Source organism: Triticum urartu, chromosome 7A (genome assembly GCF_056163025.1).
Source record: "Triticum urartu cultivar PI428250 chromosome 7A, HENAU_Tu73, whole genome shotgun sequence".
In the NCBI taxonomy this organism is placed as follows: Eukaryota; Viridiplantae; Streptophyta; class Magnoliopsida; order Poales; family Poaceae; genus Triticum; species Triticum urartu.
Window position 1 is genome coordinate 626,735,694 of NC_141879.1, and position 26,912 is coordinate 626,762,605.

A 26,912-nucleotide genomic window follows, 5' to 3' on the forward strand; every position below is an offset into this window, starting at 1 on the left:
TGATGAAGCCTTTGCCTCACGACGCTGAATACCCGTCTGAATTCTTTGTTGAAGACCTAGAGTATCTACCTCGCACCATTTACCATATCACCAGAAAGACTCTATGGCCTGTCAAAGGACATTCATCTGCAGCGAAGCTTGAAGGAGCAATGAAGACTTTGGTTTTATATATCTTCAATGGCATCAGCTTCAATGCTCAAGACTTCTTCATCAGACAGTTGGCTGCATCTGGCTCTGACATTTTTGATCTAAAGTTTTATGCTCCATGGGTAATGCGCCTTATCAAGCTTCACTCTGCAATCAACCATCAGCCGTCTGTGCGCAATCATCTTGTCTTCTTGCCAGAGGTTGATCTGTCTGTTGAAGCTATTTACCCAGAGCCTGCCAAGGATCCCATTTATCTTCACAATGTTGATCACCAAAGCTTCACCCAGCCCATTGAAGGAGTTCAGGCAGTCTCGCGCGTTTATCCCTTGGCTGGCAACACACGTTCCCCTCGCGCTCAAACTGACGCCACTGGTAGCACCATTGCGCAAAGGCCTCGAAGGCAATCTCATGTTCTAAACGACCGAGAGCATCTCGTCGCGCTACACCAGAAACAGGAAAAACATCACGACTGGCTTAAGCGTCAGATGCAAAGCCTCTTGGTGGATGTCAATCGCATTCGCAATCTTGCCACCAAGAATGCCTTTGTCACTCATGAAACCTGTCGGAGGTCGTGGAAGAGTTTGACATTGCTTAGTGTTGAAGCTTATCTGCAAGACAATGGCTTCACCGAATGATTCAAGTTTGACTCAACTCCTCCCAGGAATGCTCACTTGCGTCGGACTCCCTCCCTTGAAGACTCTGACTATTCGTCCTCAGCTGCGACAGTGAATGCCAGAGTCATTGATGACCAAGATGATGCAACTTCACCTCCTCCAACTTCAGCGCGTGTCGACACTGCACCAAGTTCTTCTACACCACCGGACCTCAACAACGACCCTGCTGCCTCGCCTGCACCTCATGGGAACAAGTAGGCGCTCTATGTCTTCAAACCTTTTTGGTCCTTACTGACAAAAGGGGGAGAAGCATATGAGTTGATAGTCTTCAAGCGGGTCCATATGGGTGGTTGCTTTACGTTTTGCTACTTTTGCCAAGTGCTTACAACTCTTGCTTTTCGATACATTTGGTTCTTTGAGTTGTAACACTTAAACTCTATGGTCGTCTGCTACTTATTTGCTATTCTGTGATGCGATGATAAATTCCGCATGTGTGATGATAAATTCCGCACTTAGGTCATTTTGCATACGTCCATTTTTCATTATGCATATCATTATCTTCGTTACATCATATCGTGCATGATGAATTGTCATCATAGGTTGAAGAGGATCTCCACAAGTACAACCTGCCATGTGCATTTTCATTCCAAGAGCAAATTACTTATATGCACATCTTCAGGGGGAGCCTTTGCAAACTTATGAAGACAATACCCTATCCTTTACAATTTCACATATTTTATTCCCCATTGAAAACTTCAACCAGTTTGTCATCAATCACCAAAAAGGGGGAGATTGTAAGTGCATCTAGTGCCACCCCTAGTTGGTTTTGGAGTATTGACGACAAACCTGGTTGAGGGACTAATGTGTTTGTGAGAATTGCAGGATAACACAGGCAGAAGTCCCTCATTGATTTGGTTTTCCTACCAAAGATGACCCCTAAAAATGTATGAAGACATTGAAGTCAAAGGTGGTATGTGAAGACATTCACATTGAAGACCATGACAAGAGAAGACATCGTGTGAAGACTATGGGGCGCGAAAACTTAGTTGTTTTGTCGTTCTTTTTCTTCTTCGTTGAGTCATAGGAACCATCATACTATTAAGTGGGGTCCAAGTGAACCAGTCAGAATGACTGAAGTGATTCTTAACCAAAATCCTATGTCTTCGAGCGAAGACTATGAGAGCAAATCTTATCTAGAGTTGGATAAGTCAGCTTTTCTTGTAGCCCAAGTAAAGTTGTCGTGTGTGTGCTTGAAATCTGACCGTTGGAACACGTGTTAGTTCCTTAGTGACCCAAGGTCATTTCGGACAAATCAGGTTGGGTTGCCTAGTGGCTATAAATAGCCCACCCCCTACAACCATAAACGGTTGGCTGCTCAGAGTTAGTGTGCGGCTTTTGTCGTTTGAGAGCAACCCACCTCGAAGCCTTTGAGAGAGAATTCCTTGCGAGGATAAAAGCCCTAAACACCCAGAGCCAAAGAGTGTTAGACATCACTTAAGTCTTCCTGTCTGTGTGATCTAAAGACTTATTACACTTGAGGACTGTGAATCCTCCAGCCGGTTAGGCGTCGCGTTCTTAGCATCCAAGAGTCATTGTGGATTGCCGGTGAACGAAGTCTATGAAGGTTTGGGAGTCTGCCTTGAAGACTTACTAGAGTGATTGGGCGAGGACTGGGTGTCCTTAGCTCAAGGGGAATAAGGTGAAGAAACGGTCTTCTAAGTTGAATCTCAGCCTCCCTAACCAGACGTACAGTTGTCACAGCAACTGGAACTGGTCCAACAAATCATTGTCTTCAACGAGTCACTGGTTCTATCCTTCCCATATGTTTATTTACAGTTGGTCCTTGTGAAGTCACTGTCTGTTTGCATTATCTTTTGTCTTCACTGAGTGACTGCTTGTTCTGATTGGCTTCATACTATCTTCCTACCTGATCTATACTGCCTAGCTGCCTTTAGTCGTTGTGCTTTCACTTCATTGAATACTTGACTATGGCTTGCTTAGTGTAGTCTACCTTCCGCTGCATGGTAATAGGTTTATTTCAATCGATTGTCTTCGAAACTCCCATGTTTCGAAGACTTTCTTAAAAATCGCCTATTCACCCCCCCCCCCTCTAGTTGATCACTAGCACTTTCAAGAACACTTGTACCTTGAAATTTAGTGAGGGATCATCTTATAATGCTACCGCTGTACTAAGCAAAATAAGAATCATAAAGGATAAACATCACATGCAATCAAAATATGTGACATGATATGGCCATCATCATCTCGTGCCTTTGATCTCCATCTCCAAAGGACCTTCATGATCTCCATCGTCACTGGCTTGACACCTTGATCTCCATCGTAGCATCGTTGTCGTTTCGCCAACTATTGCTTCTATGACTATCGCTACCGCTTAGTCATAAAGTAAAGCAAATATATGGTGATTGCATTTCGTACAATAAAGCGACAACCATAAGGCTCTTTCCAGTTGCCGATAACTTTTACAAAACGTGATCATCTCATACAACAATTTATATCTCATCACGTATTGATCATATCACATCACAACATGCCCTGCAAAAACAAGTTAGACGTCCTCTACTTTGTTGTTGCAAGTTTTACGTGGCTACGACGGGCTTCTAGCAAGAACCGTTCTTACCTACGCATCAAAAGCACAACGATTTTTCGTCAAATGTGTTGTTTTAACCTTCAACAAGGACCGGCCGTAGTCAAACTCGATTCAACTAAAGTTGGAGAAATAGACACCCGCCAGCCACCTGTGTGCGAAACATGCCGATAGAACCAGTCTCATGAACGCGGTCATGTAATGTCAGTCCGGGCCGCTTCATCCAACAATACCACCGAATCAAAGTAAGACGTTGGTGGTAAGCAGTATGACTATTATCGCCCACAACTCTTTGTGTTCTACTCGTGCATATAACATCTACCCATAGACCTGGCTCTGATACCACTGTTGGGGAACATAGTAATTCAAAAAAATTCCTACAATCACGCAAGATCTAACTAGGAGATGCATAGCAACGAGAGAGGAGAATGTGTCCACGTACCCTCGTAGACCGAAAGCGGAAGCGTTTAGTAACGTGGTTGATGTAGTCGAATGTCTTCACGATCCAATTACCGAACGTACGGCACCTCCGTGTTCAGCACATGTTCAGCATGATGACGTCCCTCGAGCTCTTGATCCAGCAGAGGGTCGAGGGAGAGTTCCGTCAGCACGGCAGCATGGTGACGGTCATGGTGATGTGATCCGCGCAGGGCTTCGCCTAAGCACTACGATGCTATGACCGGAGGAGTAAACTGTGGAGTGGGGCACCGCACATGGCTAAGAGAACAACTGTCGCGCTTTGGGGTGCCCCCTTGCCCCCGTATATAAAGGCGGAGGGGAGGAGGCCGGCCACAAGAGGCGCGCCAAGGAGAGGGGAGTCCTACTAGGACTTCAGTCCTAGTAGGATTCGCCCCCCTTTTTTCCTTCTACCGAAGGGGGAAAAGGGGAAGGAGAGGGAGTAGGAGAAGGAAAGGGGGTGGCGCCCCCTTCCCTAGTCCAATTTGGCCTCTTCCCTTGTGGGGGGCGCACCAGCCCCTTGTGGGCTTGTAGGATCGAAAGTATGTCTAGAGGGGGGTGATTAGACTATTTGACCAAATAAAAATCTAGCATTTTCCCATTTTTAGTTCTAGGAAGATTTTAGCAACTCAGCACAAGTCAAGAAATCAACCTACACATGCAATTCTAAGAGTATAGCAGCGGAAAGTAAAACAATTGCATATGAAGGTAAATGGAGGAGTTTGGAGTGTGCAAACGCAATTGGAGACACATAGATTTTTGGCGTGGTTCCGATAGGTGGTGCTATCGTACATGCACGTTGATGGAGACTTCAACCCACGAAGTATAACGGTTGCGCGAGTCCACGGAGGGCTCCATCCACGAAGGTTCCACAAGGAAGCAACCTTGTCTATCCCACCATGGCCGTCGCCCATGAAGGACTTGCCTCGCTCGGGTAGATCTTCACGAAGTAGGCGATCTCCTTGCCCTTACAAACTCCTTGGTTCAACTCCACAATCTTGACGGAGGCTCCCAAGTGACACCTAACCAATCTAGGAGACACCACTCTCCAAGAGGTAACAAATGGTGTGTTGATGATGAACTCCTTGCTCTTGTGCTTCAAATGATAGTCTCCCCAACACTCAACTCTCTCTCTCTCTCACACAGGATTTGGATTTGGTGGAAAGATGATTTGAGTGGAAAGCAACTTGGGAAGGCTAGAGATCAAGATTTATGTGGTTGGAGTGGAATATCTTGACCTCAACACAAGTGTAGGTGGTTATCTCTCAGAAAATATATGTTGGAAGTGTAGGCATGTTCTGATGGCTCTCTCCATGAAGGAAGAGTGGGTGGAGGGGTATAAATAGCCTCCACACAAAATCTAACCGTTACACACAAATCACCAAACTCGGTCAGACCAATTTAGTTCAAAATGTGAGCGTTAGGATTTTCAATGGGACCGACATGTCAACTCAGTGGGATCGATTTTGTTAGGGTTAGGGCATAACGTAATCTCGGTGATACTGATTACACAAACTCGGTGGGACCGATTTTGGTAATGGACTAACAGAGAGTTGGTCAGGCAAACTCAGTGGGACCGATTCGCTCATCTCTGTTGGACCGAAACGTTACGAAAGGGAAACAAAGAGTTTGCATTGCAATCTCGGTGGGACCGATCGCTCATCTCGGTTTGACCAAAACGTTACGAAGAGAAACAGAGAGATTACAATCCCATCTCGGTGAGACCGAGATCCCTATCGGTGAGACTGAAAAGACTAGGGTTTCTGGCAGTGGCTATGTTAAGAGAACTCGGTGGCGCCGGATAGAAAGTTTTGGTGGGGCCGAGTTTGACTTTTGGTTTGAGACATATGTGGACGTGAGAAAGTAGTTGAGAGTTTTTGGAGCATATCACTAAGCACTTTGAGCAAGCAAGCCATTAGGCAACACCTCATCCCCTCTTAATAGTATTGGCTTTTCCTATGGACTCAATGTGATCTTGGATCACTTAAATGAAAAGATGTAGAGTCCTGAGCTTTGAGCTTGAGCCAATCCTTTGTCCTTAGAATTTTGAGGGATCCACTTTTCTCATCCATGCCATTCCAATCATTGAGCTTTCCTGAAATGTTTATCTTGAAATAACATTAGCTCAATGAACTATATGTTGTTAGGAATTACCAAAACCACCCAGGGATAGTTGCACTTTCAATCTCCCCCTTTTTGGTAATTGATGATAACATATAGATCAAAGCTTTGACAAATGATAAATAAGATTGAAAAGCAAGAGCTCCCCCTAAATTTGTGCATTATTTAAAATTTGCTTTTGAATGCAAATGCACAATCGATTAGCATCATGGGTTACTCTTCCATGTCACATACATCTTGGTGGAGAGCTCAAAATGATAGAGATTAAAAGCATGCACTCATCACCAAGCAAGTGAATGATCATATAAGAAATATAAAGGATAGCATCATTCAACCAAACATTAAGGGTAGCATATGATCAACCACATGATCAACAAGTATCTCACAAGGACATAAAGTATCTCACACAAGCACTCAATAAAGAAGTTCAACCAAAATAGCAAGAGAGATAAAAAGAACCACACTCTCTCTCGAAGCCTATGATCTATATAGTTTTCTCCCCCTTTGGCAACAAGTTACCAAAAAGTTCAAAAATGCATAGTGCTAAACGACTCTCAGGCTTGATCTTCGGGAGGTGGTGTAGAGAGAACTCCAAGGACGAAGGCTTCCAATGAAGTAGCTGGAGCTGATTGAGTGGCTGCGGGAGGTGGCACTGGAGCTGTGGCTGCTGGTGCTGACACTGAAGCTCTAGTATCTGTGACTAGCACTGAAGCAGACCTTGGACCTCATGGCACTCTCTTGAAAGCATCAGTAGTGGACTTGCCCTTCTTCTCCTCTGCTTCCTCCTGTAGTTTCTCAACTGCAGTTTGGATCTTAGTTACCTTGACATCCATATCATAGAATTTCTGCTCAACAATCCTCTCCAAGCTCTCCTAGTTCTGAGTCAGGGTGGACAAGCCCTTCTCAATCCTCAGTGTAGCTTGAATCAGATATCCAAGATGATCTTGCTTGCTCTTAAAGAATACCTGAGATGCCTCTTCTACAGTTGGCATCTTTGCAGCTTTCTCTGCCCTTGCCTTCTCTCTCTTTTCATGTGCTTGAGCTGAAGATGGTTCATTTTCATCCATGACACTAGTGTTGTCTTCAAATTCAGGATATACGGGTAGGTGCTCCTTATCCAAAAGATATGTGCTTGTGCCCATCTTTGAGTTGATGAGCTCCTGAATTTGTGGGGCATACCCACAGCTTCTCTTCTGGTCAGCAACAGTCCTCTTGATTGTCTCAACAATCAAACTCATGACCTTGAACTTCTGTGGGACATCAAATATGTGCAGCAAGTTTATAGCATGTCCTCTAATCATCTTGTGATCACCTGACTTGGCTAGCAGTGTGTGCCTTAGAATCCAGTTTATGGTAGGCAGACCAAACAACAAGTAGTGGACAGATCCAAACTTATGTGTATCCAAAGCAGCATCTGGGATCTCTTTGTACATGTTGTCCATTGTGTTGTGGTCTTTCTTCTTCTCAGCATAAATATCCAAGTCATCCTCACTTTCTTTTGGGGCATTGATCAACTGAGCCCAATCTTCAATAGTGGATTGGTACCTAGTACCCTCAAACATCCATACTATCCTTCCATCTGGATAGAAGTGAGCAGTGGAGTAAAACTGCATGATCAATTCATTGTTCCATTTGGTGAGCTTCTGGGCAACAAATGTGTCAACTCCACATGCCTGGAAGCTATCATACACACCTGGGAAGTGATCCTCATTCTCCTTAATGAACTCCCAGTCAACCCATCTCATGTCACACACTATGGGCTTCTTATGAAGTAGAATTGTCTCATAGAAGTCATGTTGTTCCTTAGTGTGAAACCTGTAGTCCACAGCAGTTCTTCTCCTGATAGCATATGGATCAGACTCTCTCCATAACCTCAGTCCTGCATCCTTCCTAATTTTCATGTTTTCTGCAACTGGATGTGCATCATTGTGGTCAGGGATCTTGGGTTTCAGCTTCCTTAGCACTTGAGTTTCATCTTCTTCAGCACCTTCAGGCACTGGGGCCTTGTTCTTTTCCTCAGCAGGAATGTTTCTAGTGCTTCTCTTGGGTTTAGGCTTCTGAGCTTGAGCAGTAGCCTTGGGAGCAACTTTGGGCTTAGATGAAGCATCCCCCGATCTGATTGCATCTCCCATGAGCTTTTGAGCTCTAGGTGCTGGTGCAGCATCCTCTTCCTCTTCATCATCATCTCTCATAATTGATGATCTGCCAAGCACTCTGGCAGTGGTCTTATTGACCCTTTCCTTCCTTTTCTTCCCTTCTCCAACTGCCTCTTCAGATGGCTTGGAGGTTTCAACAGTGGATGCTCTGGCCTTAGACATGGGGACTCTCTTTGCTGGTGCCTTCTTATGCATTCCTGGCTTGACTATAGCAGCTGAGCCATACTCCTTTTTCAACACCTTTTTCTTTGAAGTGGCCTCATCCTCAACAGCCACATAATCTTCATCCTCTTAATCATAAGTTCTCTTCTTCCTCGTCCTGGTAGCTGCCTTTGGCAAGTTACTTGGTGTGCTCCTGCTGCCCTCATCAGAAGTGCTAGAGGGACTAGTGCCCTCACTCAGTTGAATCTGCTCCTCAGACTTGTTCTGGCTATCACTTTGATCAGACATCTTGCAGGCAAACTGTCAGCAGACCCTATGAATAGATTATAGATGAGGTAGAGAAGATGATAATCACAAAGTACAGGAGTTTTGCAAAACAATTGACTCAAAACTTAGTTTTAGTTCTTCACAGAAAGTATTTCGGATCTACCGATTTGTAAACTTGGTGATACCGAAGCATCTTTTGGAACCTAAACTAGTGAACTCGGTCGGACCGAGTCACAGTTTGATGGCACCGAGACTGCTAGGGTTTCACAGATAATTGAACTCGGTCACACCGATTTGCAATTTTCGGTCAGACCAAAAACGCATGTGCAATGGCCTAAGACAAATCAGTGAGACCGATTTCTACAACTCGGTCAGTCTGAGATGAATTCAGCGGAGACCTAACCCTAAATTTTCAAATCAAAACCGATCTATGGGACATTTTCGCTAGACAGGATGGTTTCATTCGTGACAAGAATCATGGCAAAGCAATGTGCTAAGAATCAGAGTTATGGATTAGCACAAAGATCAAGTTCGTACCCTAGTTCGGCGGCGAACTTGCTACGGCGGCAACGGCGGGGCAGATTGCCGTTGACGGCGGCGGAGACCAGCGGCGGGAGGTCACTGGCAACGAGAGGATGATCCGGAGACCTGAAGAGGCAGAGTAGGTTATGCGCGGGCGAAGAGGTTTCGGAAAAATGTCCAAAATTTGGAACAACTCGGTCGGTGTGAACGAGTGGAACAACTCGGTGGCACCGAGATGCAAAACTACAGGCAGTTAATGCAACTCGGTGTGACCGAACGGTTCTAATCGGTTGCACCGAGATTGAAAACCTAGATCAACTAAGTGATCTCAGTAGGACCCAAAAGGATGAATCGGTCAGACCGAAATGCACAAAGAGGTTTTGGAAGTTTAAGTCTATGACGAATCGGGAACTCCGAGTGCTCCTCACACAGAGTGGTTCGAATCTGACATGTTCAAACTTTGTGATGTAGCATGAATAGAGTTTGAGACGAGAGAAGCATAGATAGCTAGAGGGAGTTCTTAGGCATTCTTGTCCATCCATTTGGCAAAAGAGAAAAAGCCAAACAATCAAAACAACAAATGGATGTCCTCAAATGAGTAAAATATTCAACCAACATGCTCACACAATAAGATGGCAAATGAAATATGTGACGAAGCATGCACAATCACTCTAGCATCTATCAAGCAATTTGGCGATGACTAGGTCAACTATATATGAGTATATTGACTTAGGAGTCAAATGAAAACATTTGTTTGTAGGTCATACTCATCATTTAAGCACAAGTGGGGATGCCACTTTTACATAAAGCATTGTTGTGTTCACACCATTAGAGTTGCTTCCGCTCAATTGATTAGAGTAAAGCTCCCCCTAGATGTGATATCCCCCCTAAGAGGGTTCAACTAACCTTGGGTTTTGTCGATGATGACTTCATGTAGGTGTTGAAGATGTGGGTGCTTAATGTTGATGTAGATCATTCGGAGCAATCCTTTGGAGTCAGTTGCACTTTCAATACCTACACGGGTTAGTCCCACAAGGAACAAACAAGGATATCCATAGACATAGAGTGATGTGTACACAAGATGATGTCCATGGAAGCATTAGGTTACCTTGTCCCTTGTCTTACCAACAAGAGGGTTTGTGACTCCTTGAACTAGTGCAAGATATGAAAGTTGTTTGCACTTGTCCTCGCCAAAATGATATGAGTGAAGTATGTTGGCGGAGTCACCCACAAGAACTCTCTAGTTCTTATTCTTCGGGATCCACACCATCTTGATGGGAATCCTTGGAGTTGTAGTCGTACTTGATGAAGTAGAACTTGATGTAGTCTTGGGAATCCACTTGACCAAGGCTTTGGGAGCTTCCTCGAATGCATCAATCTCCTCTTGAAGCTTGTCCTTGCCTTTTAGCTTGTGGTCTTGTAGCGACCAGACCTCAAACAGTCCAATCTCTGTGCTCCGGTGTCATCCCTGGATCAGTAATGCTGACACCACACAGTACTTGAAGGAATTATAACAGAGTAGCAATCACACACCTATTACATCGAGTGTCTCAAAAGAGAACTTATTACAAGTAATATGGCTTAAGGCCATCTAAATACGATAACAGCGGAAGGCTTGGAAGATAAGTGAGTCCATCAACTCCAACGGCATCACTGAGTATAGAACCACGACCTAAAGGCACCTTACTCGTCGTCTGAAAAGTCTGCAACATGAACGTTGCAGCCCGAAACGGGTCAGCACATGGAATATGCTGGCAATGTAACACATAGAGAGCAATGAAGGAATAAGGCTATACTACATGCATATTTGGCTAGTGGAACACTCTATGGTTACAGTTTTGCGTAAAGCCAATTTTTCCCTACTGCAAAGGAATACATTTTATTTAACTAACATGGTGGTTGTTAAACATTGAGAGTGTAGACACCCTCTCAATCCCAATTAAACATCATCATTAAAAACCCAACAAAATTAATTAGAGTAACATGATGAGATTCACATGATAATCCAAGTACTAGATACTCAAGATGTCCATAACCGGGGACACGGCTAACCATGATTAGTTTATACACTCTGCAGAGGTTTGCGCACTTTTCCCCACAAGACTCGATCTCCTCCGTTGGGATTCTCGCACTACATTGTGTTTGAGAAATGGATGACCGAGACATAGTCTTTCAGAAGCGCTAGCACCTTACGATCGGGTAGACCGTTACACCTACTTTCCCCTACATCTGCTAGTCTACCACTGTAAGAGTTCGCACTACTTAGTCAACTATGCTAGAGCCCATAGTAGCTTGTGGCTGCACACGAAAGTTTCTAGTATGAATAATCTCATGATCCCTTTGAGCCTGGGTGGCGGTCCAAAAGAAAAACAGGCAATCGCTGGAATACCCAGGTGCCTCAATCCACCCAGATGTGTATTTAAGTTGCCACCTTAGATAAATAATTAATTTAAAAAACTCACATCTATCATGGATACACTCACCCAATCCACGTCTACTAGCATAGCATGGCAATATAAGCAACGTAGAAGTAACTCCCAAAGGTTTGATAATAACAGGTAATAGGTACTACCTCATCTACTTCCCAAACACACAATTTAATTAGATCCTAATCATGTAATGTGTGAGGATTGATCTAATGCAATAAAAACTGGGTAATAGGAAGTCTGATCCAAGTGTTACTTGCCTTGCTGATGATCCGCAAAACCTAGCGATTTGAAGTAGCAAGCGGCACACTCCGGGTACTCTATCGCAAACAAACAAGCATACAATAAGTACTCAACTAATGCACAGGTAAAACTCCAATAAGAGATCTAACCAGAAAGTTCAACTTAAGAACTCCGGTTGGCAAAAAGAATCAAATCGAACGAAGCAACGAAAGACAAACAGCAAAAGAAACAAGCTTCATTTACTAATCTGGATCTAGGTCAAAATTTTATAGAGGCAAAAACTGGTTTGAGTTGATTAAACGGATAGAGGGTTTCGAGACGAAACTCTAGGCGCTTGAATCGCCTGATTCCGATAAACGAGCGACAAGTTATACTAAAATGAAGATCGGATCAGGAATCGCGATCAGAAAAATTGCGGATTTAATCCGAGAAAAAGGAAAAAGGACGAACAGATTAATGAACGAACGTTCATTATCTGGATCTAAACGATGAACACGTTCGTTAAAACGAACAGACGAGTGAGCGCTCGCTAATTAATTAAACCGGGAAGAAAAAACCGATCTATCTAAAAAACGAATCAAAAAAACCGAAAAAAACCGGTGAAAACCCACGATTTTCTAAAAAAAACGGCGGGCGGCGGTGGTTCGACCTCGTCGGCGGCGGGGCTTCGGCGGTGGCGGCTGCAGCGGGCGGCGCGGCCTAGGGTTAGGGTTGGGGCGGCGGCTTGGGCTGCTCGGGCCTCGGGGCACGCTATATAAAGCCCCGGCCAGGGAGTCCTGGCCGGATACGGCCCGTAGGTCGGTTCGCGTTTTTCTTAAATTAATTACGCTCGGAAAAAAACAAAAGGAATACTAAACGGACTCCAAAAATCCTGAAATAAATTTTCCCCAGCTACTAAAATCAAGCCGCACAGAATGAACATTTATTTGGGGCCTAAATGCAATTTTGAAAAACATGCATTTTTCCTAAATTCAAATAAAATAGCAAATAAACCCAAAATAAAATTTTATTTGATTTTATCATTTTAAATCCTCAATATTTCTTTATTTTGGGAAAGTCATTTTATTCCCTCTCTCATATTTTGATAATAGAAATAATTGAAGATAAAAATAAATAAAATCAAATGATCCTACTTTCAAAATTTGAGAAAACTCAAATATGAAAATAACGAAATCCCCAAATCTCTCCGAGGGTCCTTGAATTGCGTGAAATTTCTAAGATCAACCAAAATGCAGTAAAATATGATATGCAATGATGATCTGATGTATAACATTCCAAATTGAAAATTTGGGATGTTACAGGTCTTGTGGTGGAAGATCATCTTGAGATTGTGTTCCTTTGAAAGAAGTAGGATCATACTTCTCTTGTTGAGGAACAAACTTCATTTTGGGGTATTAATCTTCTTCCCACTCAACTCCATTGGCATTGAACTTTCGTTCAAAACCAACACCTGGATTCTTCCGGTGTCTTCCTTGCTTGCGCACAATTTCCTCAAATTGCTTACTTCCGGCAAGGCTCTTGTAAACACCTTTCTCTATAATTCCCTTCAATAAGCTATTTTGTTGCTCAAGTGTAACTTGTCTAAGAGAATCATTAGTGTAATCAAGAGAGCTACTAGAAGCAACAACATTGGATTTAGCATGATTGTTGTTACTACTAGATGAAGAATCTTTCTTGTTCTTGTTACTAGATTTAACTTGTGGCATGTAAGTAGACAATTGTAAATGCTTGGCAATGTAAGAAGAGCTTTTCTTGCGAAGATCATCATTGATTGCCTTTAAAAACTCATGTTCTTGCTCAAGTTTGAGCTTTTCAAGGCGTAGCTTATCATGAGTCTTTAAAAGTTCTCGATGATCTTCCAAGGTAGTTTCATGAGCTAACTTAAGAGTGTTTAGTTCTTTAGTTAGGCGCTCAATCTCCTTCTTATCATCATCATTCGTTTTATCTTGATTATCATGATTAATAGCAAGCTCATCATAGTTTTCATAACTAGAGTTGTCAACAAGTAAATCATCATCTCCTAGAAAATCATCTTCATCACAATTGAAATCAACATACTCCGGGTGTGTTACCTTTGGACCTTTAGCCATGAAGCAATGTAACACATAGAGAGCAATGAAGGAATAAGGCTATACTACATGCATATTTGGCTAGTGGAACGCTCTATGGTTACAGTTTTGTGTAAAGCCAATTTTTCCCTACTGCAAAGGAATACATTTTATTTAACTAACATGGTGGTTGTTAAACATTGAGAGTGTAGACACCCTCTCAATCCCAATTAAACATCATCATTAAAAACCCAACAAAATTAATTAGAGTAACATGATGAGATTCACATGATAATCCAAGTACTAGATACTCAAGATGTCCATAACCGAGGACACGGCTAACCATGATTAGTTTATACACTCTGCAGAGGTTTGCGCACTTTTCCCCACAAGACTCGATCTCCTCCGTTGGGATTCTCGCACTACATTGTGTTTGAGAAATGGATGACCGAGACATAGTCTTTCAGAAGCGCTAGCACCTTACGATCGGGTAGACCGTTACACCTACTTTCCCCTACATCTGCTAGTCTACCACTGTAAGAGTTCGTACGACTTAGTCAACTATGCTAGAGCCCATAGTAGCTTGTGGCTGCACACGGAAGTTTCTAGTATGAATAATCTCATGATCCCTTTGAGCCTGGGTGGCGGTCCAAAAGAAAAACAGGCAATCGCTGGAATACCCAGGTGCCTCAATCCACCCAGATGTGTATTTAAGTTGCCACCTTAGATAAACCATTAATTTAACAAACTCACATCTGTCATGGATACACTCACCCAATCCACGTCTACTAGCATAGCATGGCAATATAAGCAACGTAGAAGTAACTCCCAAAGGTTTGATAATAACAGGTAATAGGTACTACCTCATCTACTTCCCAAACCCACAATTTAATTAGATCCTAATCATGTAATGTGTGAGGATTGATCTAATGCAATAAAAACTGGGTAATAGGAAGTCTGATCCAAGTGTTACTTGCCTTGCTGATGATCCGCAAAACCTAGCGATTCGAAGTAGCAAGCGGCGCACTCCGGGTACTATATCGCAAACAAACAAGCATACAATAAGTACTCAACTAATGCACAGGTAAAACTCCAATAAGAGATCTAACCAGAAAGTTCAACTTAAGAACTCCGGTTGGCAAAAAGAATCAAATCGAACGAAGCAACGAAAGACAAACAGCAAAAGAAACAAGCTTCGTTTACTAATCTGGATCTAGGTCAAAATTTTATAGAGGCAAAAACTGGTTTGAGTTGATTAAACGGATAGAGGGTTTCGAGACGAAACTCTAGGCGCTTGAATCGCCTGATTCCGATAAACGAGCGACAAGTTATACTAAAACGAAAATCGGATCAGGAATCGCGATCAGAAAAATCGCGGATTTAATCCGAGAAAAAGGAAAAAGGACGAACAGATTAATGAACGAACGTTCATTATCTAGATCTAACCGATGAACACGTTTGTTAAAACGAACGGACGAGTGAGCGCTCGCTAATTAACTAAACCGAGAAGAAAAACCGATCTATCTAAAAAAATCTAAAAAAACCGAAAAAACTGGTGAAAACCAACGGTTTTCTAAAAAAACGGCGGGCGCGGCGGTTCGACCTCGTCGGCGGCGGGGCTCCGGCGGCGGCGGCGGCTGCAGCGGGCGGCACGACCTAGGGTTAGGGTTGGGGCGGCGGCTTGGGCTGCTCGGGCCCCGGGGTGCGCTATATAAAGCCCCGGCCAGGGAGTCCTGGCCGGATACGGCCCGTAGGTCGGTTCGCGTTTTTTTTAATAATTACGCTCAGAAAAAAGCAAAAGGAATACTAAACGGACTCCAAACATCCCGAAATAAATTTTCCCCGGCTTCTAAAATCAAGCCGCACATGATGAATATTTATTTGGGGCCTAAATGCAATTTTGAAAAACGCGCATTTTTCCTAAATTCAAACAAAATAGCAAATAAAACCAAAATAAAATCTTATTTGATTTTATCATTTTAAATCCTCAATATTTCTTTATTTTGGGAAAGTCATTTTATTCCCTCTCTCATATTTTGATAATAGAAATAATTGAAGATAAAAATAAATAAATCAAATGATCCTACTTTCAAAAATTAAGAAAACTCCAATATGAAAATAACAAAATCTCCAACTCTCTCCGAGGGTCCTTGAGTTGCGTGAAATTTCTAGGATCAACCAAAATGCAATAAAATATGATATGCAATGATGATCTAATGTATAACATTCCAAACTAAAAATTTGGGATGTTACAAACCTACCCCCCCTTAAGATGAATCTCGCCCTCGAGATTCGGGTTGGCTAGAAAATAGGTGAAGGTGGTCCTTCAGCAAATCGTCCTCTCATTCCCAGGTGGCTTCATCCTCCGTGTGCTGGCTCCATTGAACTTTGCAAAACTTGATAACCTTGCTGCGGGTGACTCGGCTGGCATACTCAAGTATCTTGACTGGTTTCTCCTCATAGGTCAAATCACTGTCCAACTGAATCGCTTCCAGCGGCACTGTATCTCTTAGCGGTATATCAGCCATCTCCGCGTGGCACTTCTTCAACTGAGAAACGTGGAACACGTCGTGAACTCCTGACAATCCTTCGGGCAATGCCAACTTATAAGCTACTTCTCCCATATGCCCCAAAACCTTGTATGGTCCCACAAAACGTGGTGCTAACTTTCCCTTAACTCCAAAGTGCTTAACTCCATGAAGTGGAGATACTCGAAGATAAACTCGGTCTCCGACTTCGTAAACTGTCTCCTTGCGTTTAGAATCTGCATAGCTCTTCTGCCTGGACTGGGCTACCTTGAGCCTATCGTGAATCAATTTTACTTTCTGCTCAGACTCCTTAATCAGATCCGGTCCAAACAACTGGCGGTCTCCAAATTCATCCCACGACAATGGGGTCCTGGACCTCCTGCCATACAAGGCTTTGAAAGGGCCATCTTCAAACTGGATTGATAACTGTTGTTGTAAGAGAACTCTGCGTATGGCAAATTCTCGTCCCAGCTAGATCCATAATCTAGCGCACAAGCTCTCAGCATATCCTCCAAAATCTTATTGACTCTCTCGGTCTGTCCATCTGTCTGCGGATGGAAAGTTGTACTGAACTCTAGCATGGTACCCAAAGTTTCATGCAACTGATTCCAGAACTTTGAGGTAAATTGGGTTCCTCTATCTGATACAATTCTCCTTGGAACTCCATGCAGACATATGATCCTAGTCATGTATATCTTTGCCAACTTAGCACTAGTATAGGTAGTCTTCACTGGAATGAAATGAGCTACCTTTGTCAAACGATTGACTACAACCCAAATCGAGTCATAGCCTGAACGAGTTCTGGGCAATCCTATAATAAAATCCATGCCTAACTTATCCCACTTCCATTCGGGTATCGGCAATGGCTGTAGCAATCCCGCTGGCTTCTGGTGCTCTGCCTTTACTCTCTGACATACATCACAAACTGCTACATACTCCGCAATATCCTTCTTCATTCCGGTCCACCAGAAAGTATCCTTTAAATCCAAATACATCTTGGTATTTCCTGGGTGAATCGAATATGGTGAATCACGGGCCCCTTGCAGAATCAACTTCCTGATCTCTGGGTCGTTGGGCACATAAACACAGTCTTCAAACCATAGGGTATCGTGCTCATCCTCACGAAATCCTTTAGCTTTTCCTTTGCTCATTTTATCCTTAATAGAAGCGATCTCCTTGTCAGTCCTTTGAGCTTCTCTGATCTTATCCATCAAAGTAGACTGAATCTCCAATGCTGCTACATAGCCTCTCGGGGCTATCTCCAAACATAGCTCACGAAGATTTTCGGCAAACTCCCTTGGTAAATCTCCCGTCATTAGAGTGTTGACATGGCTTTTATGGCTCAACGCGTCAGCTACTACGTTAGCCTTTCCGGGATGGTAATGCAATCTCATATCATAATCCTTGATGAGCTCCAACCATCTCCTTTGCCTGAGATTCAACTCCTTCTGCGTGAAAATATACTTTAAACTCTTGTGATCCGTGTACACCTCACAATGATTTCCAATGAGAATATGTCTCCAATCTTCAACGCATGCACTACGGCTGCTAAATCCAAATCATGTGTGGAATAATTTAACTCATGAGGCTTAAGCTGTCGGGAGGCATATGAAACCACTCTTCCTTCCTGCATAAGCACTGCTCCAAGTCCTCGACATGAAGCGTCGCAATACACCTCATAATCGTTGGTCTGATCTGGCAAAATCAACACTGGTGATGTAACCAAACGTTTCTTCAACTCCTGGAAACTGGCCTCACATTCCTCAGTCCATTTGAACTTGGTATCCTTCTTCAACAACTCCGTCATAGGCTTCGCAATCTTTGAGAAATTTTCAATGAATCTCCGGTAGTATCCTGCGAGTCCAAGAAAACTCCGGATCTCTCCAACTATTGTTGGCTCTTCCCAATTTGTCACAGTGTCAACCTTGGTAGGAGCTACTGCTATACCTTCTCCGGATATAACGTGTCCGAGAAATCCAAATTCTTTCAACCAAAATTCACATTTGCTAAACTTGGCATATAACCGATGTTCTCTGAGTTTACCAAGTACCAATCGCAAATGCTCCTTATGCTCCTCTTCATTCTTCGAGTAAACCAGAATATCATCAATGAACACTACGACGAACTTATCCAAAAACTCCATAAACACTTTGTTCATCATGTTCATAAAATATGCAGGTGCGTTAGTCAGTCCAAATGACATAACGGTATACTCGTACAGCTCGTACCTGATGGTAAAAGCCGTCTTAGGTATATCCTGTTCTCGAATCTTCAACTGATGGTATCCTGATCGCAGATCGATCTTGGAAAATACCTTAGCTCCTTGCAATCGATCAAACAGATCATTGATCATCGGTAGTGGGTACTTGTTCTTGATGGTTACTTCATTCAATCCTCGATAATCAACAACCATCCTTAATGATCCATCCTTCTTCTCCACTAGAGGTACTGGCGATCCCCAAGGTGAAGAACTTGGGCGAATATATCCCTTATCCATTAATTCCTTAATTTGCTTCTTAATCTCTTCCAAATCCTTTGCGGGCATCCTATATGGTCTCTTGGATATTGGCCCTGTGCCTGGCAAAAGCTCAATCAAAAACTCAATGTCTCTATCCGGTGGCATGCCTGGCAACTCCTCTGGAAATACATTAGGGAAATCCTTCACTACTGGTACTTCCTCCTGCACAACTCCTGTTAACAAATTTACTTGAGTCCTTTTAGGCACATGTCGGGATACATACTTGATCCTTCTCCCTTCTAGGGTGGTAAGCAAAATTGACTTACTGGCGCAATCGATGTTTCCTCCATACATCGACAGCCAATCCATACCCAGAATTACATCCAAACCTTGTGATTCCAAAATGGTCAAATCCGAGGGAAACACATGCCTACCTATACTCAATGGCACTTGAAAACATGCCTTACTAGCCATATACTCCACTCCTGGTGAGCTTACTAACATGGGTGTTCTAAGAACTTTGGTGGGCAGGTTATACTTATCCATGAATCCCCTTGATATGTATGAATGTGATGCACCAGTATCAAAAAGAACGAGTGCAATAAATGACTTAACCAAAAACTTACCGATTACTGCATCCGGCTGCTCTTCAACCTCCTCCACGTTAACGTGGTTTACCTGTCCCCTGTTGAAAGGGTTCGGCTTCTTCCCAGAGCTTCCATTGCCATTTCCATTCTGAGATTCAGGACATTCATTGGCATAATGTCTGGTCTTCTAGCATTTAAAGCAAGTGACTTGGCTCAGGTCTCCTTTGGCTGGGGTTGATGGGTTGGTACGGTTCTGGCCGTTGCTTCCTCCATTCCCATTACCATTCATGGTGCCATTATGATTGTGCGAGCTACCTCCTCCATGGGTATGCTGAAAATGTCCTCCCGGTCTAGGGGTGAAACGTGGCTTCTGCTGAGCTCCTGAATTGTACTTCCCTTATCCATACTTCCTCTTGCGATTCTCAATCCGATGTTGCTTCCCTTCAATCATGAGAGCACGATATACCAACTTCTGGTAGTTGTTGAAGGTTGCTACCATCAACTGCATGCTCAAATCATCATTCAGTCCTTCCAGAAACTTCTCCTGCTTAGCTGCATCCGTAGCAACGTCATCTGGAGCATAACGTGCTAGCTTACTAAAGTCCTCCACATACTAGCCAACTGTCCATCCTCCTTGGTGCAAGTTGCGAAACTCACGCTTCTTCATGGCCATAGCTCCTGCTGAAACATGGGCAGTATGGAAAGACTGCTGGAACTGGTCCCATGTGATAGTATCAATAGGGAAAGTGGCTGCGAAATTCTCCCACCATGATGTTGCAGGTCCGTCAAGCTGATGTGCGGCAAACTTCACCTTTTCTGCATCTATGCATCCTACCGTGGTCAACTCCCTTGCTGTCTTGCGGAGCCAATCATCTACTACTATAGGCTCGGTGCTACTGGAAAACACCGGTGGATTCAGCCTAAGAAAACAGGCTAAGTGGTCAACAGGTGGTGGTGGTGGTGGGTTGTTGTTGTTGTTCCCCTGATTCTGATTCTGGACTAGCAACTACATCAACGTGTTCTGCTGTTGGATCAACTGAGTGAGCTCTGGTGGGAAGGTAAATCTGGGGTCACGTCTCAGAGGCATCTGAGGGTTTAGAAAAGATGAGATTTAAGAATAGAGAGGGGTCTAGAGAGAAAACATTACCCATATGCATGTGAGGAAAAAGCAAACAATTCACTTCATCCAATCAAACAAGAGCATACAATCGATCTAACTATTGCAAAAGTACTCGGACTACTATATTTACATGGTGGACTTCTACTACTGTTGGGGTGGTCTACTAGAAATATTCTTCGGTTGCATACTCCATGATATCTGCTCCAGCTTCATCAACATAGTCATCATCGCTATCATCTGGATCCGAGACGGTGTCGTCGATGATGATGTAGTCTTCCGGGCGAATCTCCTTGGGTTCTTCGTCTTCTTCTACTAGTGTAGCGCCTCCCATGAATATTGCTAGCTTCATTGTTAGGTCGGCATTCTTATCCACTAGTACTTTGATTTCCTCTTCATAATCTTCACGTGTAGCCTTGAGTTCGTCCTCCAGTTCCTTGATTCTTGTCCTCGCCTTCTTCAGATCTATCATGTCTGCGCACATCTGGTTCTCCTAACGTCGAATGTGCTGGTTTAACTCCTGGATAAAAGCTGCAATTGATCTATCCTTCCTGGTGCTGATCATCTCCCAGTGCTCATCTCGGCGCCCACAAATCTGGTAGATAGTATCCTTGAGATCATTGCGGTAAACTTCTCCAATACGTCCCATGGCGATGTGAGCTGCCATGCTCTTTCCTAGACTCCAGGTTGGTGCATCAAAGGAAAACTCTATGGGCTCAGTGACTGGCATGAACGTCCTTCCTGGAACTTGAACTTGAATCATCCAGCACTCTTCTTCAGGTAATGTGGCGTTGTAGGTTTCGGTGAAGCTTGGTACTCCTATGTTCAGATATCTAGTGACTTCCTTCAAGTGACGTCCAAAGGGTGTATCTTCATCCGGTTGCGTGAACTTGTTCCTTGCATCCACCATCCTAAAAGAGTAGAAAAGAAGAGGAGTCGGAATGAGAAGAGTGAGTAGTGATCTAGGGCTTTAGCTTACTGGTCATGTCCTACAGTCAGAGTGTGCTCTGATACCATCTTGTAGCGAACAGACCTCAAACGGTCCAATCTTTGTGCTCCGATGTCATCCATGGATCAGTAATGCTGACACCACACAGTACTTGAAGGATTTATAACAGAGTAGCAATCACACACCTATTACATCGAGTGTCTCAAAAGATAACTTATTACAATAAATATGGCTTAAGGCCATCTAAATACGATAACAGCAGAAGGCTTGGAAGATAAGTGAGTCCATCAACTCCAACGGCATCACTAAGTATAGAACCACGACCTAAAGGCACCTTACTCGTCGTCTGAAAAGTATGCAACATGAACGTTGCAGCCCGAAACGGGTCAGCACATGGAATATGCTAGCAATGTAACACATAGAGAGCAATGAAGGAATAAGGCTATACTACATGCATATTTGGCTAGTGGAACACTCTATGGTTACAGTTTTGCGTAAAGCCAATTTTTCCCTACTGCAAAGGAATACATTTTATTTAACTAACATGGTGGTTGTTAAACATTGAGAGTGTAGACACCCTCTCAATCCCAATTAAACATCATCATTAAAAACCCAACAAAATTAATTAGAGTAACATGATGAGATTCACATGATAATCCAAGTACTAGATACTCAAGATGTCCATAACCGGGGACACGGCTAACCATGATTAGTTTATACACTCTGCAGAGGTTTGCGCACTTTTCCCCACAAGACTCGATCTCCTCCGTTGGGATTCTCGCACTACATTGTGTTTGAGAAATGGATGACCGAGACATAGTCTTTCAGAAGCGCTAGCACCTTACGATCGGGTAGACCGTTACACCTACTTTCCCCTACATCTGCTAGTCTACCACTGTAAGAGTTCGCACTACTTAGTCAACTATGCTAGAGCCCATAGTAGCTTGTGGCTGCACACGAAAGTTTCTAGTATGAATAATCTCATGATCCCTTTGAGCCTGGGTGGCGGTCCAAAAGAAAAACAGGCAATCGCTGGAATACCCAGGTGCCTCAATCCACCCAGATGTGTATTTAAGTTGCCACCTTAGATAAACCATTAATTTAAAAAACTCACATCTATCATGGATACACTCACCCAATCCACGTCTACTAGCATAGCATGGCAATATAAGCAACGTAGAAGTAACTCCCAAAGGTTTGATAATAACAGGTAATAGGTACTACCTCATCTACTTCCCAAACACACAATTTAATTAGATCCTAATCATGTAATGTGTGAGGATTGATCTAATGCAATAAAAACTGGGTAATAGGAAGTCTGATCCAAGTGTTACTTGCCTTGCTGATGATCCGCAAAACCTAGCGATTCGAAGTAGCAAGCGGCGCACTCCGGGTACTCTATCGCAAACAAACAAGCATACAATAAGTACTCAACTAATGCACAGGTAAAACTCCAATAAGAGATCTAACCAGAAAGTTCAACTTAAGAACTCCGGTTGGCAAAAAGAATCAAATCGAACGAAGCAACGAAAGACAAACAGCAAAAGAAACAAGCTTCGTTTACTAATCTGGATCTAGGTCAAAATTTTATAGAGGCAAAAACTGGTTTGAGTTGATTAAACGGATAGAGGGTTTCGAGACGAAACTCTAGGCGCTTGAATCGCCTGATTCTGATAAACGAGCCACAAGTTATACTAAAATGAAGATCGGATCAGGAATCGCGATCAGAAAAATTGCGGATTTAATCCGAGAAAAAGGAAAAAGGACGAACAGATTAATGAACGAACGTTCATTATCTGGATCTAAACGATGAACACGTTCGTTAAAACGAACAGACGAGTGAGCGCTCGCTAATTAACTAAACCGGGAAGAAAAAACCGATCTATCTAAAAAACGAATCAAAAAAACCGAAAAAAACCGGTGAAAACCCACGATTTTCTAAAAAAACGGCGGGCGGCGGTGGTTCGACCTCGTCGGCGGCGGGGCTTCGGCGGTGGCGGCTGCAGCGGGCGGCGCGGCCTAGGGTTAGGGTTGGGGCGGCGGCTTGGGCTGCTCAGGCCTCGGGGCACGCTATATAAAGCCCCGGCCAGGGAGTCCTGGCTGGCCAGGGAGTCCTGGCTGGCCAGGGAGTCCTGGCTGGATACGGCCCGTAGGTCGGTTCGCGTTTTTCTTAAATTAATTACGCTCGGAAAAAAACAAAAGGAATACTAAACGGACTCCAAAAATCCTGAAATAAATTTTCCCCGGCTACTAAAATCAAGCCGCACAGAATGAACATTTATTTGGGGCCTAAATGCAATTTTGAAAAACATGCATTTTTCCTAAATTCAAATAAAATAGCAAATAAACCCAAAATAAAATTTTATTTGATTTTATCATTTTAAATCCTCAATATTTCTTTATTTTGGGAAAGTCATTTTATTCCCTCTCTCATATTTTGATAATAGAAATAATTGAAGATAAAAATAAATAAAATCAAATGATCCTACTTTCAAAATTTGAGAAAACTCAAATATGAAAATAACGAAATCCCCAACTCTCTCCGAGGGTCCTTGAATTGCGTGAAATTTCTAAGATCAACCAAAATGCAGTAAAATATGATATGCAATGATGATCTGATGTATAACATTCCAAATTGAAAATTTGGGATGTTACAGGTCTTGTGGTGGAAGATCATCTTGAGATTGTGTTCCTTTGAAAGAAGTAGGATCATACTTCTCTTGTTGAGGAACAAACTTCATTTTGGGGTATTAATCTTCTTCCCACTCAACTCCATTGGCATTGAACTTTCGTTCAAAACCAACACCTTGATTCTTCCGGTGTCTTCCTTGCTTGCGCACAATTTCCTCAAATTGCTTACTTCCGGCAAGGCTCTTGTAAACACTTTTCTCTATAATTCCCTTCAATAAGCTATTTTGTTGCTCAAGTGTAACTTGGCTAAGAGAATCATTAGTGTAATCAAGAGAGCTACTAGAAGCAACAACATTGGATTTAGCATGATTGTTGTTACTACTAGATGAAGAATCTTTCTTGTTCTTGTTACTAGATTTAACTTGTGGCATGTAAGTAGACAATTGTAAATGCTTGGCAATGTAAGAAGAGCTTTTCTTGCGAAGATCATCATTGATTGCCTTTAAAAACTCATGTTCTTGCTCAAGTTTGAGCTTTTCAAGGCGTAGCTTATCATGAGTCTTTAAAAGTTCTCGATGATCTTCCAAGGTAGTTTCATGAGCTAACTTAAGAGTGTTTAGTTCTTTAGTTAGGCGCTCAATCTCCTTCTTATCATCATCATTCGTTTTATCTTGATTATCATGATTAATAGCAAGCTCATCATAGTTTTCATAACTAGAGTTGTCAACAAGTAAATCATCATCTCCTAGAAAATCATCTTCATCACTATTGAAATCAACATACTCCGGGTGTGTTACCTTTGGACCTTTAGCCATGAAGCATCTCCCAATTCCTTCATTTGGTGAGTCAAATATGTCGAAGGAGTTGGTTGTCACAAGTGCTAGTCCGGCAACACCTTCATCTTGAGTATATTCAGAGTCGGAGTGATAATTTCTTTCGGAGTGATTGTCAGAGTCGGAACCGGATACCCATTCACCAACATGAGCTTGATGTCTTCTTTTTGTGTAGCTCCTTGATGACTTGTCCTTCCTTTCCGAGTCCTTGATTCTCCGAGAGGGTCTTCGTTCATAATGATCATCTCTACTCCTTCTTTCTCTTGATGGTGATTCTTCTCTTCTACTTCTTCTCTTGTAGGGAGAATCTTCTCTTCTTTTGTAGGGAGTTGCACACTCATTGGAATAGTGTCTGGGTCTTCCACAATTGTAGAAATTGCGCTCACGACTAGAAGATCTTTTTTCATTGTAGGACCATGACTTGGAACTTCTTTCCTTGCTTCTACTCTTGTAGAACTTGTTGAAGTTCTTCACCATTAGACTCAATTCTTCATTGAAGGTTTGCTTCTCACTTGATGATGTGGGAGCATCACACGAGGCTTTGTAAGCACCACTTGACTTGTTGTGAAGCTCTTCCTTATCCTTGAGTGACATCTCATGAGCAAAAATTCTTCCAATAACTTTCGTTGGCTTGAGATCTTTGTAATTGGGCATCATTTGGATCAATGTGCACACGGTATCATATTTTGCATCCAAGGCTCTTAGGATCTTCTTGATGATGAATCTATCGGTCATCTCTTCACTTCCTAAGCCGGCAATCTCATTTGTGATGAGAGCAAGCCTAGAGTACATTTCAGCGACGCCTTCACCATCCTTCATTTTGAAATTGTTGAGCTGACTTTGAAGCACATCCAATTTGGATTCCTTGACAGATTCGGTACCTTCGTGCATATCAATCAAAGTATCCCAAATTTCCTTTGCATTCTCAAGACGGCTGATTTTGTTGAATTCTTCGGGGCATAATCCGTTGAAGAGAATATCACAAGCTTGAGCATTGTATTGTAGCATCTTCAACTCTTCCACGGTAGCTTCACGGTTTGGTTCTCTCCCATCAAAGAATTCACCTTCCAAGCCAATACACACAATAGCCCAAACGGCGGGGTTATGTCAAAGAATATGCATTTTCATCTTATGCTTCCAACTAGAAAATTTTGTACCATCAAAGTAAGGACCTCTACGGTGGTAATTTCCCTAGCTAGACGCCATACTCTCCTAGGTTGTGAAACCAGGGCTATGACCACCAAAAGCTATGGAACTCAAAGCAAATGGAGACCAAAGCTCTGATACCACTTGTAGGATCGAAAGTATGTCTAGAGGGGGGTGATTAGACTACTTGACAAAATAAAATTCTAGCCTTTTCCCAATTTTAGTTCTAGGTAGATTTTAGCAACTCAGCACAAGTCAAGCAATCAACCTACACATGCAATTCTAAGAGTATAGCAGCGAACAGTAAAACAATTGCATATGAAGGTAAATGGAGGAGTTTGGAGTGTCCAAATGCAATTGGAGAGATGGAGATTTTTGGCGTGGTTCCGATAGGTGGTGCTATCATACATCCACATTGATGGAGACTTCAACCCACGAAGGGTAACGATTGCGCGAGTCCATGGAGGGCTCCACCCATGAAGGGTCCACGAAGAAGCAACCTTGTCTTTCCCACCATGGCCATCGCCCATGAAGGACTTGCCTCACTCGGTTAGATCTTCACGAAGTAGGCGATCTCCTTGCCCTTACAAACTCCTTGGTTCAACTCCACAATCTTGACGGAGGCTCCCAAGTGACACCTAACCAATCTAGGAGACATCACTCTCCAAGAGGTAACAAATGGTGTGTTGATGATGAACTCCTTCCTCTTGTGCTTCAAATGATAGTCTCCCCAACACTCAACTCTCTCTCACAGGATTTGGATTTGGTGGAAAGATGATTTGAGTGGAAAGCAACTTGGGAATGCTAGAGATCAAGATTTATGTGGTTGGAGTGGAATATCTTGACCTCAACACAAGTGTAGGTGGTTCTCTCTCAGAAAATATATGTTGGAAGTG

At 43.0% G+C, this 26,912-nt stretch overlaps 1 pseudogene; it reads right to left on the reverse strand.

Annotated features, from left to right (window-relative positions):
* Window positions 1-24,156: 24,156 nt before the first annotated feature.
* On the reverse strand, window positions 24,157-26,076 carry LOC147960776 (uncharacterized; annotated as a pseudogene).
* Window positions 26,077-26,912: the final 836 nt, after the last annotated feature.